This window comes from Physeter macrocephalus, unplaced genomic scaffold (assembly GCF_002837175.3).
Source record: "Physeter macrocephalus isolate SW-GA unplaced genomic scaffold, ASM283717v5 random_114, whole genome shotgun sequence".
NCBI lineage: Eukaryota > Metazoa > Chordata > Mammalia > Artiodactyla > Physeteridae > Physeter > Physeter macrocephalus.
The window spans coordinates 72288-84826 of NW_021145400.1; the positions used below are offsets into that span (position 1 = coordinate 72288).

The window sequence follows — 12539 nt, forward strand, 5'->3', positions numbered from 1 at the left end:
CTCCGCGGCACGTGGGATCCTCCCGGACCGGGGCACGAACCCGCGTCCCCCGCACCGGCAGGCGGACTCTCAACCACTGCGCCACCAGGGAAGCCCCTTGCCACTGTTTTGTCTCTTTTCTAAAATACACTTTCCTTCAGAATAGGTTTAGATTTATAGAAAAGACGGCACAGGGCATTACCATATGCCAACCAACACCTAATTTCCCAATGATTAAATCGTGTACTAGGACAGCCCGTTCTCCAACGAATGAGGATGACACGTTATGACGATCTAAAGTCTGTTCTTTGTTCAGATTCCCTCAGTTTCTCCCTAATGTCCTTCTTCTGCTCCAGGATCCCATCCAAGTACCACATGGCACGTAGCCCTGTCTCTCCTGAGGCTCCTCTGGGCTGCGACAATTCCATTGACGCTCCTTGTTTTCCACGACCTTGACAGTTTGGAGCAGGAGACCAGGCAGGTAGTTTGTAAGTGTCCCTCAGCTGCAATGTGTCTGATGGTATTTTTCATGGTGAGACTAGGTTTGTGGATTCAGGGGAGGAAGGGGGCGGAGGTGAAGTTCCCTCATCACACCGTATCAAGGGCACGTACCGTCAACGGGACTTAATACCGATGATGTTGACCTTGGTCGCCTGGCCTGGCCTCTATGAACCCCCTTCTCCAGGCCCCTCCCGCCTCCTCTGCTGAAAGAGCCCCCTATATCCGTTGCCAGCCAGAAGGGCAAAAAATACAAGCTTTTCTATTTATTATAAAACAAGCAACAGAAGTGCTCAGCCCGAGTGCAAGAGAACAAAGGCCTAGCATGGCTGCAGGAAACTCTACGTAAAGGCCTCTCAACCGCACGCACACTGCCCTCCAGTCTCCTAAGGATTTAAGTTGGTGACTCAGAACTTTCAGGTGACTATAACATCAACAGGAAGTCACAACCTGAGAGGCTGGATAAAGAAATAGAGGTGAAAACCTGGCCTGTATTTATAAAAAAGCAATTTCTGGGAGAAGGGCCCAAATACCACCTGTCCTGTTTGGGCCTTTATACATACCTGGCCAGGTGACCCGGGGGACCCGCCCCCCCCCCCCCCGCACAGATGGATGGATTACCTGATGAGGGGTCCCTCAAGTCTGTGGGCGTCCTTCAGAGGGGTCACTGGGTGAGAGCTGGGCCCCGAACCCTAGGAGGCGTCGGCGTGTATGGGGACATACACTGTCCCTGACGCTGAACTCTGCCCCAGACTCCTGTGCTCTGGAGTCATAAATCAGTTTAGAGAATTGCTCAGCGTCTGTGTGCGACCTGGAAACTTTGGGTGGAGCATCCCCGAGGATGAGACGGGAGGAAAGAGACACATCCTCTTTTAGCTGCTTTCTGGAAGAGAAGCAGCAAAGTGGCTGGGGGGTGGGGAGGGAAGAGAGAAGGCTCCAAGGCAAACCACTTCCCTTCGATTTTTTTTTTTCTGCGGTACGCGGGCCTCTCGCTGTTGCGGCCCCTCCCGTCGCGGAGCACAGGCTCCGGACGCGCAGGCTCAGCGGCCACGGCTCACGGGCCCAGCCGCTCCGCGGCACGTGGGATCCTCCCGGACCGGGGCGCGAACCCGCGTCCCCTGCATCGGAAGGCGGACTCTCAACCACTGCGCCACCAGGGAAGCCCTTTTGTTCGATTTTTGACCCTCAAAGTTTGGGGGAACTTCTTGATGCCTCGGTTTCCCCAAACGCTGAATGAAGACGCTCCCAGTGCCTGCTTCCTAGGTGGGATTCTAGAACCAGGCATGAGCCTCCAGGCGAGGGAAGGTGAAAGCTGGTTACAGGATGGAATTCAGGCCCTGGACGGAAGGGGCCCCAAGCCCGGGGGCAGCAGGATGTCTGGGTTCAGGTCTGCCACGGTGGCCTTGGCAGGTGACTGAACTTCCCCAGGGAAGTTTTTCCAACTGTGAAAGTGACAAGGGGCAGCAGCTGCGGGCAAAGGGCTCAGTGCTGCGCTGCCCCGGGGCTCACAGGCTGGAAGGACTCCTGCTGGGGAAGACAAGCCAACCCAAACGAAGCTCCCTGCTCCCGAGGAGCTCTCCAAACAGAGCTGCTGGACACTGGCAGGCACGTCCAGCTCCGCACCGAGCCCGTCCCAAGAAATCACCACGCCCCCCGCCAACACACACCCCTGTCCCTGCCCTGTCTCCTCGGGGTGCCAGGCAGCTACCAGCCGGGCTGAGACGTGAGCCAGGCACCCTCCACGCGCCCCTGTCATCGGGGTTAAGTTTTACGATGATCCCCGTCACAAATCGCCACATGTCTCGGGCGGCAGGCCTGAGCGGTTAAGGATGCGCTGCATATGCCCCAGGGTGGGCACACACAGACTGGCTCAGAGCCACCCAATTCCCGCCCCTCCTCCCACCCAGCGGCCAAAAGCAACCCAATACCTGCCAGTGAACGGGGAAGCCGGTGGGGGGGTACAGAGAAGCCGGAGCAGCTGTGCTGGGCATGAACCCCTCGCTCTTTCTGAGCTAAGGAAGCTGGTCCATGCAGCGAGGGAACGGAGCTCCAGCCTCGCGGAGCAGCTGAAGGGCCAGCCCATCGAGGCAGGGCCAAGTGGAGCTAAAGATTCCAGAAGCTTCTGGGCTCCAACGGGCCTGGCAAACCCAGGGTTGCATTTCAGGTTAACTGTCAGCCAAGGGCTGCGAGTCCACAGGGCCGCCCACCCTACCCACCCCCCACACTGCACATTTCAGGGGGCAGCAAAGGATCCAGCTCACGCCTTTCCCGAATCTCCAACTGACCTTCCCCCAGGTGAGGAGCTGACCCACTGAGGCAAGTGAAAACGTTCCTTCTCGAAGGTTCCAAACCACACCTACCAAAGTGGACGCAGGAAAAGCACTTCGAGATTGGCTCGCACTCCGTGTGGGCAGTGCGAGATACAGCCCCCAAATTCAGGCTTCAGAAAAAGGAGGGGGTCTCCGGAAAGCGTCCAGCTGAAGGGGTGAGGCAGCCTCACCGTCCCAGAGGGTGTGTAACGTGCATTTCTTCCCCGGAAGCTGGAATCACTTTCAGCCTGGTGCCACCGCAGAACAGGCAGTGAGGAGACAGCTCCTTGCTGGCTCCATTTCGGAACAGAGCACTGAAACTACCGATCTGCAGCGTGAAGGTGCTTCTCCTGCCGGAGGACGCCTGCTTCAATTCCACCTCACGCAGCGAGGCTGGGAGGGAGATGTCCAAACCAGAATGCACAGGAGTGGGTGAGCTACTGCTTTCAGTCATTGCAGGGGTCGTGAAGAAGTGCTGACATCACCTCCTCAGGCCGCGGCACTCAACTCGTCCCAGGGACAGCTAAGGAGCCGCATGGCATGGGTGACATCGGTGTGGCCAGACAACGCTGTTCCTCACAGCTGCCGAGTGAAAAAAGCAGGCTGCAGGACTGAGCACGAATGACCCCGTTTCTAACACCACATCCATGTGACAGTGATGGGGTGACAGGGAGTCAGGTGACTTTTCATTTCTTCTGCAGGCTGTATTTTCTAAATCTGTGATAAGCATGGATTACTTGTAAAGAAACAGCGAAGACAACCGATGGCCCCTCTTTAGAGGCACTGGGTGGCTTCAATTCTTACATTTCACGTCTACAGGGTGACAGTCGTGTTTTACAGGTGTCATTCATCACAACGCACTTGAACTGTATCGACTCTTTAAACAACCTGCAAAGGGGAACGTGGCTTTCTGGGATGAAGGCGGGGAAGAGGCGGGCGGGAGAGGGGGTGTGCCCACTTTTCACAAGGAACTCCTCCTTCTAAATCGTCTATTCAGAAATAAGCTCCCCCAGCACATGTACGTGGGAGAATCCCTCAAAATCTACATCAGTTCACTCGAGTTTTCATTTTTACCACAAGTACCTATAAAGAAAAAGGCTCCTCAAAAACACTTTCAAGAAAATCTAACTAAATACTGTTTAAAAAGGGCAGGCTAAGCCAATAAGCGTATGAAAAGATGCTCAGTACCACTAATCTTTAGAGAATGCAAATCAAAACCATGGGCTGTCACCTCACACCCCTTAGGCTGGCTACGGGCAAAAAAACCCAGAAACTGACAAGTGTGGACGAGAACGGAAAAACTGGAACCCTTGTGCGGCCTTGGTGGGAATGTAAACTGGTACAACGGCCGTGGAAAACGGTATGGAGGATCCCCCAAAAGTTAAACATAAAACTATCCTATGATAAGGTAACCCCCTCTCTGGGTATCTACCCAAAGGAAGAGAAAGCAGCATCTCGAAGAGATATTTGCCCACCCACATTCACAGTAGCATCATTCACAATGGCCAAGAGGTACAAAACAAATGTCCAAGAACAGAGGGATGGATAAACAAATTGTGGTCTCTCCATATATCAGAGTACCTTCCAGCCTTAAGAAGGAAGGCAGTGGTCACGTGCTACAACCTGGATGAACCTTGAGGACATTATAAGTGAAATAAACACCAGTCACGAAAAGACAAATACTATACGATTCCACTTATATGGGCTGTGGACAAGAGTCAAATTCACAGAAAGAGAAAGTAGAACGGTGGTTAGTTATCAGGTGGTGCTAGGCCAGAGGGGGAAATGGGGAAAAGTTTAATGTGTAAGTTTCCGTTTTCCAAGAGGAAAAAGTTTTAAAGACCTGTTGCACCACCACGTGAATACAATTGACAATACTCGACTGTACACTTTAAAGAACTGTTAAGATGGTAAACTTTTTACTAGGTTTTTTTTTTTTTTAAACCACAATTCAAAATAAATAGAATTTTTAAAAAGAGAGGGAGGTCCTATACAGTAGCCTCTTTTGTTTTCTTCACGTAGTTTCTGGAACTTGAGTCTGGCAACGCCCTGCAGCAACACACATCTAACTCCTTTCCACTGGGGCCTGGTGCCCCACAAGATAGGTCTAAAGCAGTTTAAAAAAAAGTCTCGGGGCTTCCCTGGTGGCGCAGTGGTTGCGCGTCCGCCTGCCGATGCGGGGGACGCGGGTTCGTGCCCCGGTCCGGGAAGATCCCACGTGCCGCGGAGCGGCTGGGCCCGTGAGCCGTGGCCGCCGAGCCTGCGCGTCCGGAGCCTGTGTTCCGCAACGGGAGAAGCCACGGCGGTGAGAGGCCCGCGTACCGCAAAAAAAAAATAAATAAAACTAAAAAAATTTTAAAAAGTCTCCTTGCCAGTCGCTTTACGAGGCAAAAAGTGATCCTAATCCCTAAAGCTAACAAACAAAAAAGGAAACTATACCTAAACCCCACTTGGGAATACAGACTCGGAAACCTGAGCGATACGGGTCCGGCAGAAGAATCCACAACACAATGGAATTAGCCCGAGGAAGCTTGTTAAAAGCAGAGACACAGCCTGCTCCAGTGGGGACGAGTGACTCACTTTTCACTTGCCAGGTGTCGGTAATATTTGGAATTGTTACAAAAGCACTCTATTCTTACAATAAAACAATTTAATAAGCACAGCGCTGTTTTTGAAAAACCATCATCTAAGGAATGATACCATTCACGACATGGGTTCCAAGAGGGGTCACTCTAAGCTGGGCGCAGAGTCACCTAGGATGCTTTTAAAACGAAGGATGCAAGGGGCCCAGCCCAAGGCCAACTGACTCTAAGGGAGGGACCTGAGCGACCCTCACTGGTGAACGTGATGCTCGGAGAACGAGAGAAGCCCAGCTGAGGTACGGAGATTCACCAAGACCCCCCCTTAAGTTCAGGAGCAAAGGAAGGATGGCATCCAGGCCAGTCCTCTATACCAATGATTGCGACTGTTGTGACCAACGTAGCTGGAGCTAAAACAGGAAGACACCAGGGGTTACAGTGAGTGAGAGTGAGAGAGAGTGTGTGACATTTAGCCTGAAGGCCTGAGGAGGAAGGTCCACACGCATCAGGTTGGGGACCCCTGTGGCATCTCAGGGACCAGCGGGCAGCTGCAGAGACGGGCAGGCCAGACAGAAAGCTCGAAGGCCGGCCTGCCAGACCCAATGCCGTGCTGAAAAGGTCAGGCTTACTCTGTGAAACCAGGAAGGCCTCGGAGTGTGCAGGTCAGGAAGAAACATGATCAGCTTGGGTTCTCAGTTCTTGGCAAAGGGCAAAGGTCATGGCTGAACCGTGTCCGGCACGCTGAAGCCGCCAGGCGTGTCTGCTGAGGGAACCAAGGAATGAGCAGCAAGAACAGGAGGGGGTCGGCCTCCCGGGCAAAGGCAGGTCACAGAGCCACACCAGGCACAACTGAGGCCAGCAGCCGGTGCATGTGACTACGGGGTCCCACCGAAACCCACGGTCCACGTGACAACACACAACCTACCAGACACAGAGAAGGGACCGAGCGCTGGGGAGGGGGCCCCGTAAGTCTACAGGCCAGACTCTGACTGCACCTCAGTCATCGCCAGATCCAAGTGTTACACACACAAAATCAAACCACACTCAAGACTGCAAACCCCAACTGATTAGAGAACCAGAGAACTTGGCAGCACCACCGAGGCAACATCACAGGAGGAAAACGGCGCCTGTGGACCCTGGGAAGAGGGGACCTGGGGCAGGAAGCCTGGCCGAAACGCTCGCTTTGTCCGGGGAGCAGCCGACCCGAGTCCTGACACGGCTCTCAACACGCACCAAGCACTTACAGCAGGAATTTCTCCTTTTCAGTGAAGGTAACTAAGCCACCGGCCACGGGCCTACCTTCCAAACCACAGTCAGCAAGAGGACCCGAGAAGCAAGCCCTTCAAGGAACAGGGCAGCAAGGGAACCAAGCGTGTGACTTACTACACCAAACGTGAATCATCCAGGAAGGGGCTCTAACCCAGTGAGTAGAAGCACTTATCTCTGCGTGAAACACATCTGAAAATGACCCGGAAGGGGTGACGGTAAAGCAGTGTCAGAAAAGGTAAAATTCAGGCCACATACACTGAACACACACACAAGAGCATTTTTTGATTGACAAAATGGTGAAGCGATCAAAAGATCCAATTATGCTGAAAGAACAACTAACATGTACGAAGGAGAAGCTGCTAGAGTTGATCCAGAGAACTTGACAAAACCGCAGTCACGTCGGGAAACAGGAGCCCGGCCCTCGAATCTGACAGCACAGCAGACACGGCATCATCCGGTTACAACGTGAAACATAACATAATCAACGAGCATCATTTAAATGATCCACATCCACCTCCACCTCCACGTCCTGGAGAAAATGCAAGGAACGTTCGCAAACACTCAGAAGCATTCTTGAAACCCAAAAGACTCTCCAAATTAGAAAACTGTATGGGACAGCCCCTGGCCCCAATGCAGTCAAACCAGAAGTTAACTAGAAAGTGAGAGGGAGGAAAAAGGGGAAAATAGACAAGGAAAAAAAATTAAATACTTAAACAAATAACTCTTGGGTTAAAGAGGATATTAAAATAAAAACGAGAGACGCCTTAGAAACAACAAGGACAGCACCGGGGTCCACCTGGCGCCAGGCACTCAGGTGCCTCTCCAGAGCACCCCATCACGGAAACACCACAGTAAACCCACCCGCCCCACGGCCCACCAATGGTTCTACTGATGTTGCTACTTCCAAATATTCCCCCATGAGTTCGAGCGGCCAAAGAGGCAAGATCTGGAACCTTTCATCAGTCATCACTGTGGTCACCAAGGTAACCGGGGTCCCAGATCCCTTGGTGGACCAAAGCCCAACTTTCATCCCATCAGCCATGGATGGATGGGTCCCAGAGGACCCGATGGCCGCCCTCGCTTGACAGAGCCAAGTCCAGTGGGGCTCCTCCATGGCTGGCAGGCAGGAAAACCGGAGGCACCATGACGGTAAGTAGGAAGCTTCCCATACTGCACTAATTCTTAGTTGAACATGTCATGGTTAATCAGAAAAGCACCATACAACAGAGTTACTTGAGTACAAGCTCTTTAGGTACAAAGATTTACCTTTAAAACATTTACCACGCACAGTCATGAAGACACCTTGACCGAGTGTCTGGCATAGGGCCTGATGGGTGCAGATCTGGATAAACGACAGCTTTGAAGGAGGCAGGAGAGGACTGGGCCACAGCAGGAGGGCTCACATGTGTGCCAAGTGTGACAGTGCAGTGGGTGGGTGGGGGGGAGATTAAGACCCCCCCCCCTTCCTGCCCAGCTCCACCCCCCGCCCACCCCAGCATTAAGGTCTCTCTCCTGTGCTCAAGCCTTGGCTCTGGCTGGGGGTCGGGAATCGTCCCCATCAGACGAGCCACCTGGCTGTTACCTGCCCATCCTCATCTCACCTGACACCTCACGTTCCCTGACCCGTCCCCCCGCCCCCCGCTCCCAGCCTGGTTCCCATAAGCACCTTGTTGGCCCCAGGATTTCCCTGCCTGGGGGAGACCTGGCCCCCGGTGCGGGGCAGAACAGGTAAAAGTTGATGGCTCAGACCCAAATCCTGGCTTCTGCACTCATGGGTCAGACAAGTCCCTTCCCCTTTGGCACCCTAGCTTCCCTGTGATCCAGACATGCTAAGAGTCCCTCCCATCATAGGATGGAAAGATGAATAGTTTAGAGGTAAAATGCTGAAGACGTTGGCTGGCATACGGCATATGCTACCGGTGTCCTAATTATTACCATCATTATGAGCACAGCATAAAGGTGCCATGCAAGAACGCCAGACAAGGACCCAAAGGAGAGGGGATACGTAAACACAGTTTGTTAGCAAAGTGGGATTACATATTTTTTTTTACTACCCCTATTATCAAGAATAATGTTAGCTTTGTTAAGGAGAGCATGTATGCTTTCTCCACAGACGGGCAATGTTTACATTAGTTTGATACAGGCACTATTTGCCACCAATGAAAAGAACTATTTCCGAAGTTTCTGAGTATGCTTGTAATTCAAAGCAAGATAAGAGAGTCAAGGCACGGGCATCCTCAAATGCAGGATGTGAGAAAGAGTCGATATAACGTTGAAAACGATGCCGGTGTCTAAGACGGGCTCACAGGGGCGAGAAGTGATCGGACAGGTGCTCGTGAATGAATACCCTCCAGGGCAACGTCTGGTTTTGTCATTTTCAATGCACTTAACCCTCCCACTCCAACAGTCCACGTATCCACAGTGGGACAGCTGCACGTAAGGCCGGGCATTCATGTTTTGGGTAAATAACCCCCTCGGTTAATATCCAGGCATAAAGATCGCATAAAAGTATATATTCCGATACTCGCTGTGTCCCTGGACACACAATAACTATCCTCTTGGTTTCAGTTTCCTCATCGGTAAGATGTGAACAATGCCACCTACCCCTCTGCGTTTTGGGAGGATGTCACGTGTAAGTGAGAGGACCTGGTATACTGACTGCCTGTAGGTGTTTTACAAATATTAGCCGCCATTTCTCCTCTTTCTCCCCAAAACATGTTAAATTTACAGTTTACTCTGTTTTGTTAAAGACAACGGAGGGGGGTGCGGTTGGGCGGGAGATGACAGCCCCAGACCTGCCCACCAATTTTCACACCCGAACCATTTCTGTTCACTCCCTTCCAGCCCTGTGTGCAAGCTCTCCAGAGCTGCCTATCTGCAATTCCCAGCAGGAAAACCTGAAGGCAAAGGACAACCACAAACAACCTGACATATTCCAAGTCACACATGCTCAAGTTTTCCCCTTAATGCCTAATTTACAATCATCTGCTAAGCCGTAAATCGGCACTTTGTCCTGAATGCCTTACTCACCTGTTACTCTCAGGCTGCCAGCACCGGATCCCCAAGGGAATCACTGCTATTCTTTCCATTTTCCTGCTCATCAAAATAACCCCGCTTCTTTCCAGAATAATAATGACCCTCAATTTAGCAAGCAGCCAACTTCTTGACAATTCCACTAAGGACCAAAAAAGCGGTGTTTATGACATCATTTTCCAGCTTTCCGTTCTGTCCCTTCTAACCTTGATAAAGTCACGGTGCTACCCCGAGCAAGTTGAGGACAGCTGGTTGTCTGGCTGCAGCAGGAGGCCGGACTGAAGTTTTCCCGCAGAAGTAGACACAGGCTTAGCCAGGTTAATGTGGGTTAAACACAGAGATCCTCCAGAAGGCCAGCAAAGCTCCCACTTTGCAGCGACCAACTCAAGTGGGGTAGAGAAGGGGGATGTCAGGAGGGGAATGACTGCCCGGCCCGGTGAGTTTTGCAACCTGACGAGGAAAACCAGGACTCGCCCTGCCTGTGCTCCCCGAGCCGTGTCCTGGGGGGACCCCGAGCCGTGTCCTGGGGGGACCCCGAGCCGTGTCCTGGGGGGATCCCGAGCCGTGTCCTGGGGGGATCCCGAGCCGTGTCCTGGAGGGACAGCCACGCTCAGAGACTGCCAGGGACTCAACTGACCAGGGAAAGGTGCTCTGATCTGTCTCACTGGGTCCCTCTGATGTTGTTTTATCTGGAAAATCTCCACGTCTTCATCAGCACCTTTTCCTTTCTGGACTATACGACGCTGGGACTCTTTTAACGACCCGACGGACGGCTCAGTTTCTAAGTGTCATTTTGGGAAAGAAGTGTAACTCTTAAAACTGAACAGGGTGGTCATTTAATCCATCGGACGATTCTATGAGACTCTCACAACAGGTCAGGAGGGAGAGGTGCCCCGCGTGGGTCGCAGAGTGGGGCGCCAGGACCCCCGGGAGGGGAACCCAAGGCAGCTGCGGGGCATCAGGGCTGTGAGAGGGAGGCACGGTTATCAGCTCACCTCCCGGGCCCCTTGCAAGTGAGGTTCACACGTGTAATCGTCTTCCTGGTGGCCTGAGGTAAAAGTTCAAAGCTGACCGAAGCCCAGAAGGACCCGCCCTTCCAGCCACCTGCCACCTGCCTCTCGCATCCCCACCAGGTGCTCCCAGAAAGCCGGCACCCCTATCGGTTCCTGGCGCTCACAATCACCCGCTGCCCCCAAGTCCCCCACCGTGGGCACCACCCCATTGCTTCCAGTCCCCCTACTTAGTAGGGCTTCTTTGGGGAGCCAGTCCCGAACCCCAGCACACCCGGGGAACCCTGACCTCCTCTCCCGGGGCACTGGTGGCTGATTCCCTGCACAGAGGCCACCCCTGGTGGTCTCTCCATCCCCCCAACTCCCCACCCCCCATCTGGCACACAGTGGATTCGGCGTGAGGGAGGGAATGAATGAGTTCAAGTCAAACACGAGCTAACAAGGAGGGGAGGGGCCAGGGCAACGTCCCAGAGAGTTACAAGAGGGCCCGGCTCTCAAGCCCCCCAAAACTCCATGGGGTGGACCTGGTACCCAGAACCAACAGCCAGCGCAAAAGGACAGCCCGAAAAGTGCCGTCTCATCTAACATTAGTGGACAATGACTCAACGGATACCTCGGAGCCAAGACAGAGGAGGCAGCCGGGCCCTCTGCAAAACCACACGCAGGACACAGGCCAACAAACACTCCGCCCATGACTCCGCTTCCCTCTCCTGCCAGAACGAAGAAGTCCTGTGACACCAGACCACAGCTAGAAATCAAAATTAGGCCTGACCGTCAGTGGAAGGTATTAAGTACTCTCTCCTCTTAATGAACCCGAAGGTCTCAAAAGTGAAGTCTGGGCCATCACCGTGTGCCAGATCAAACCGCAGCTCATCAAGGGACGCAGCTCCACGAACCACTCAACGCCCATGGTGACAGGACCCTGGGGAGCCTGAAGTGACAGTTCTTGAGGCTGAATGCATGGAAATCAGACTCGTCCCCTTCTGGGAAGGAGTGAGCCCTGAAGACGTCCACCAGAAACATCTCCTAGGTTGTAGGACACACGGTTTCCCCCATAGGTTACTGCTTCTGGAACTGGCATGTATGCGCGCTCCCTAAAATTAAGATGTGCGCTTCCAACCCCTGCCCGCAAAGCTCCCTCAAGGCAGAGATCATCAGCACTCCTGACGATCAGAAATCGAGTCCCCCCAAAGGAGGCCCAGCAAGGCTAAGACTGGTCTCAAAGTTCACCAAGTCTCATTCAACAGATGGAGGAACTTTCCTGAATATCACCCCCTTTGGACATGCTTTTCTGAGCAGCAACTATACGGTTCACCCAACCGTTAACATAGTTCAAAGTTCTTTACACATTTTAAGGATAAAAAGAAGAAAACTCATTGGAAGAAGAAACTTACATGTATTTGAAAGATGTTCACTGCAGTGCTGTTTATAATTTCAAAGTCACTGGAAACCGTCCATGAATGTGGACTTGTTAAAGAGGGCGCATCCCCGAACAAAGGTGACGCAAAGTACAGGATGCAAACCTGTACTTATTGATCTGGAGATATGTCAACAATTTTCAATAAAAAGCATAATGTTCATTCAACAATGAATGACTGACTGAAGGATTACTACACATCAGGTACCTTGTGAACTAAAAACAAGTTCCCACTCCACCATCCTCTTTTGTTTGGAAGAGTCTAGATTTACATGTGAAAATACCTGAAAGACACAAAAATGCCCAGAGCAGTTACCATGGGTGGTAGAATTCCAGTGATGAAACTTTTTTCTCCTTTTGCATTTTCTAAGGTTTCTAAGATGAACATACGATTACTTGAGTAACTGCGGCGGGGGGGGGGGGGGGGGGGCGGGGGGGGGGGGGG

General features: G+C 52.6%; 1 protein-coding gene across 5 annotated transcripts in view; it reads right to left on the reverse strand.

Moving 5' to 3' along the window:
- The window catches only part of SH3BP4 (SH3 domain binding protein 4), a 93694-nt gene that overhangs the window by 72274 nt on the left and 8881 nt on the right, over positions 1-12539 (reverse strand). Inside the window, exon 1 of one of the 5 annotated variants that reach the window (XM_055082416.1) lies at positions 12072-12092. The exons of the other annotated variants lie outside the window; for them this stretch is intronic. The gene's annotated coding sequence lies outside the window, so the exon portion shown is untranslated. Of the gene's footprint in view, positions 1-12071; positions 12093-12539 lie in introns of those variants that run through there. 5 annotated transcript variants of the gene reach the window in all.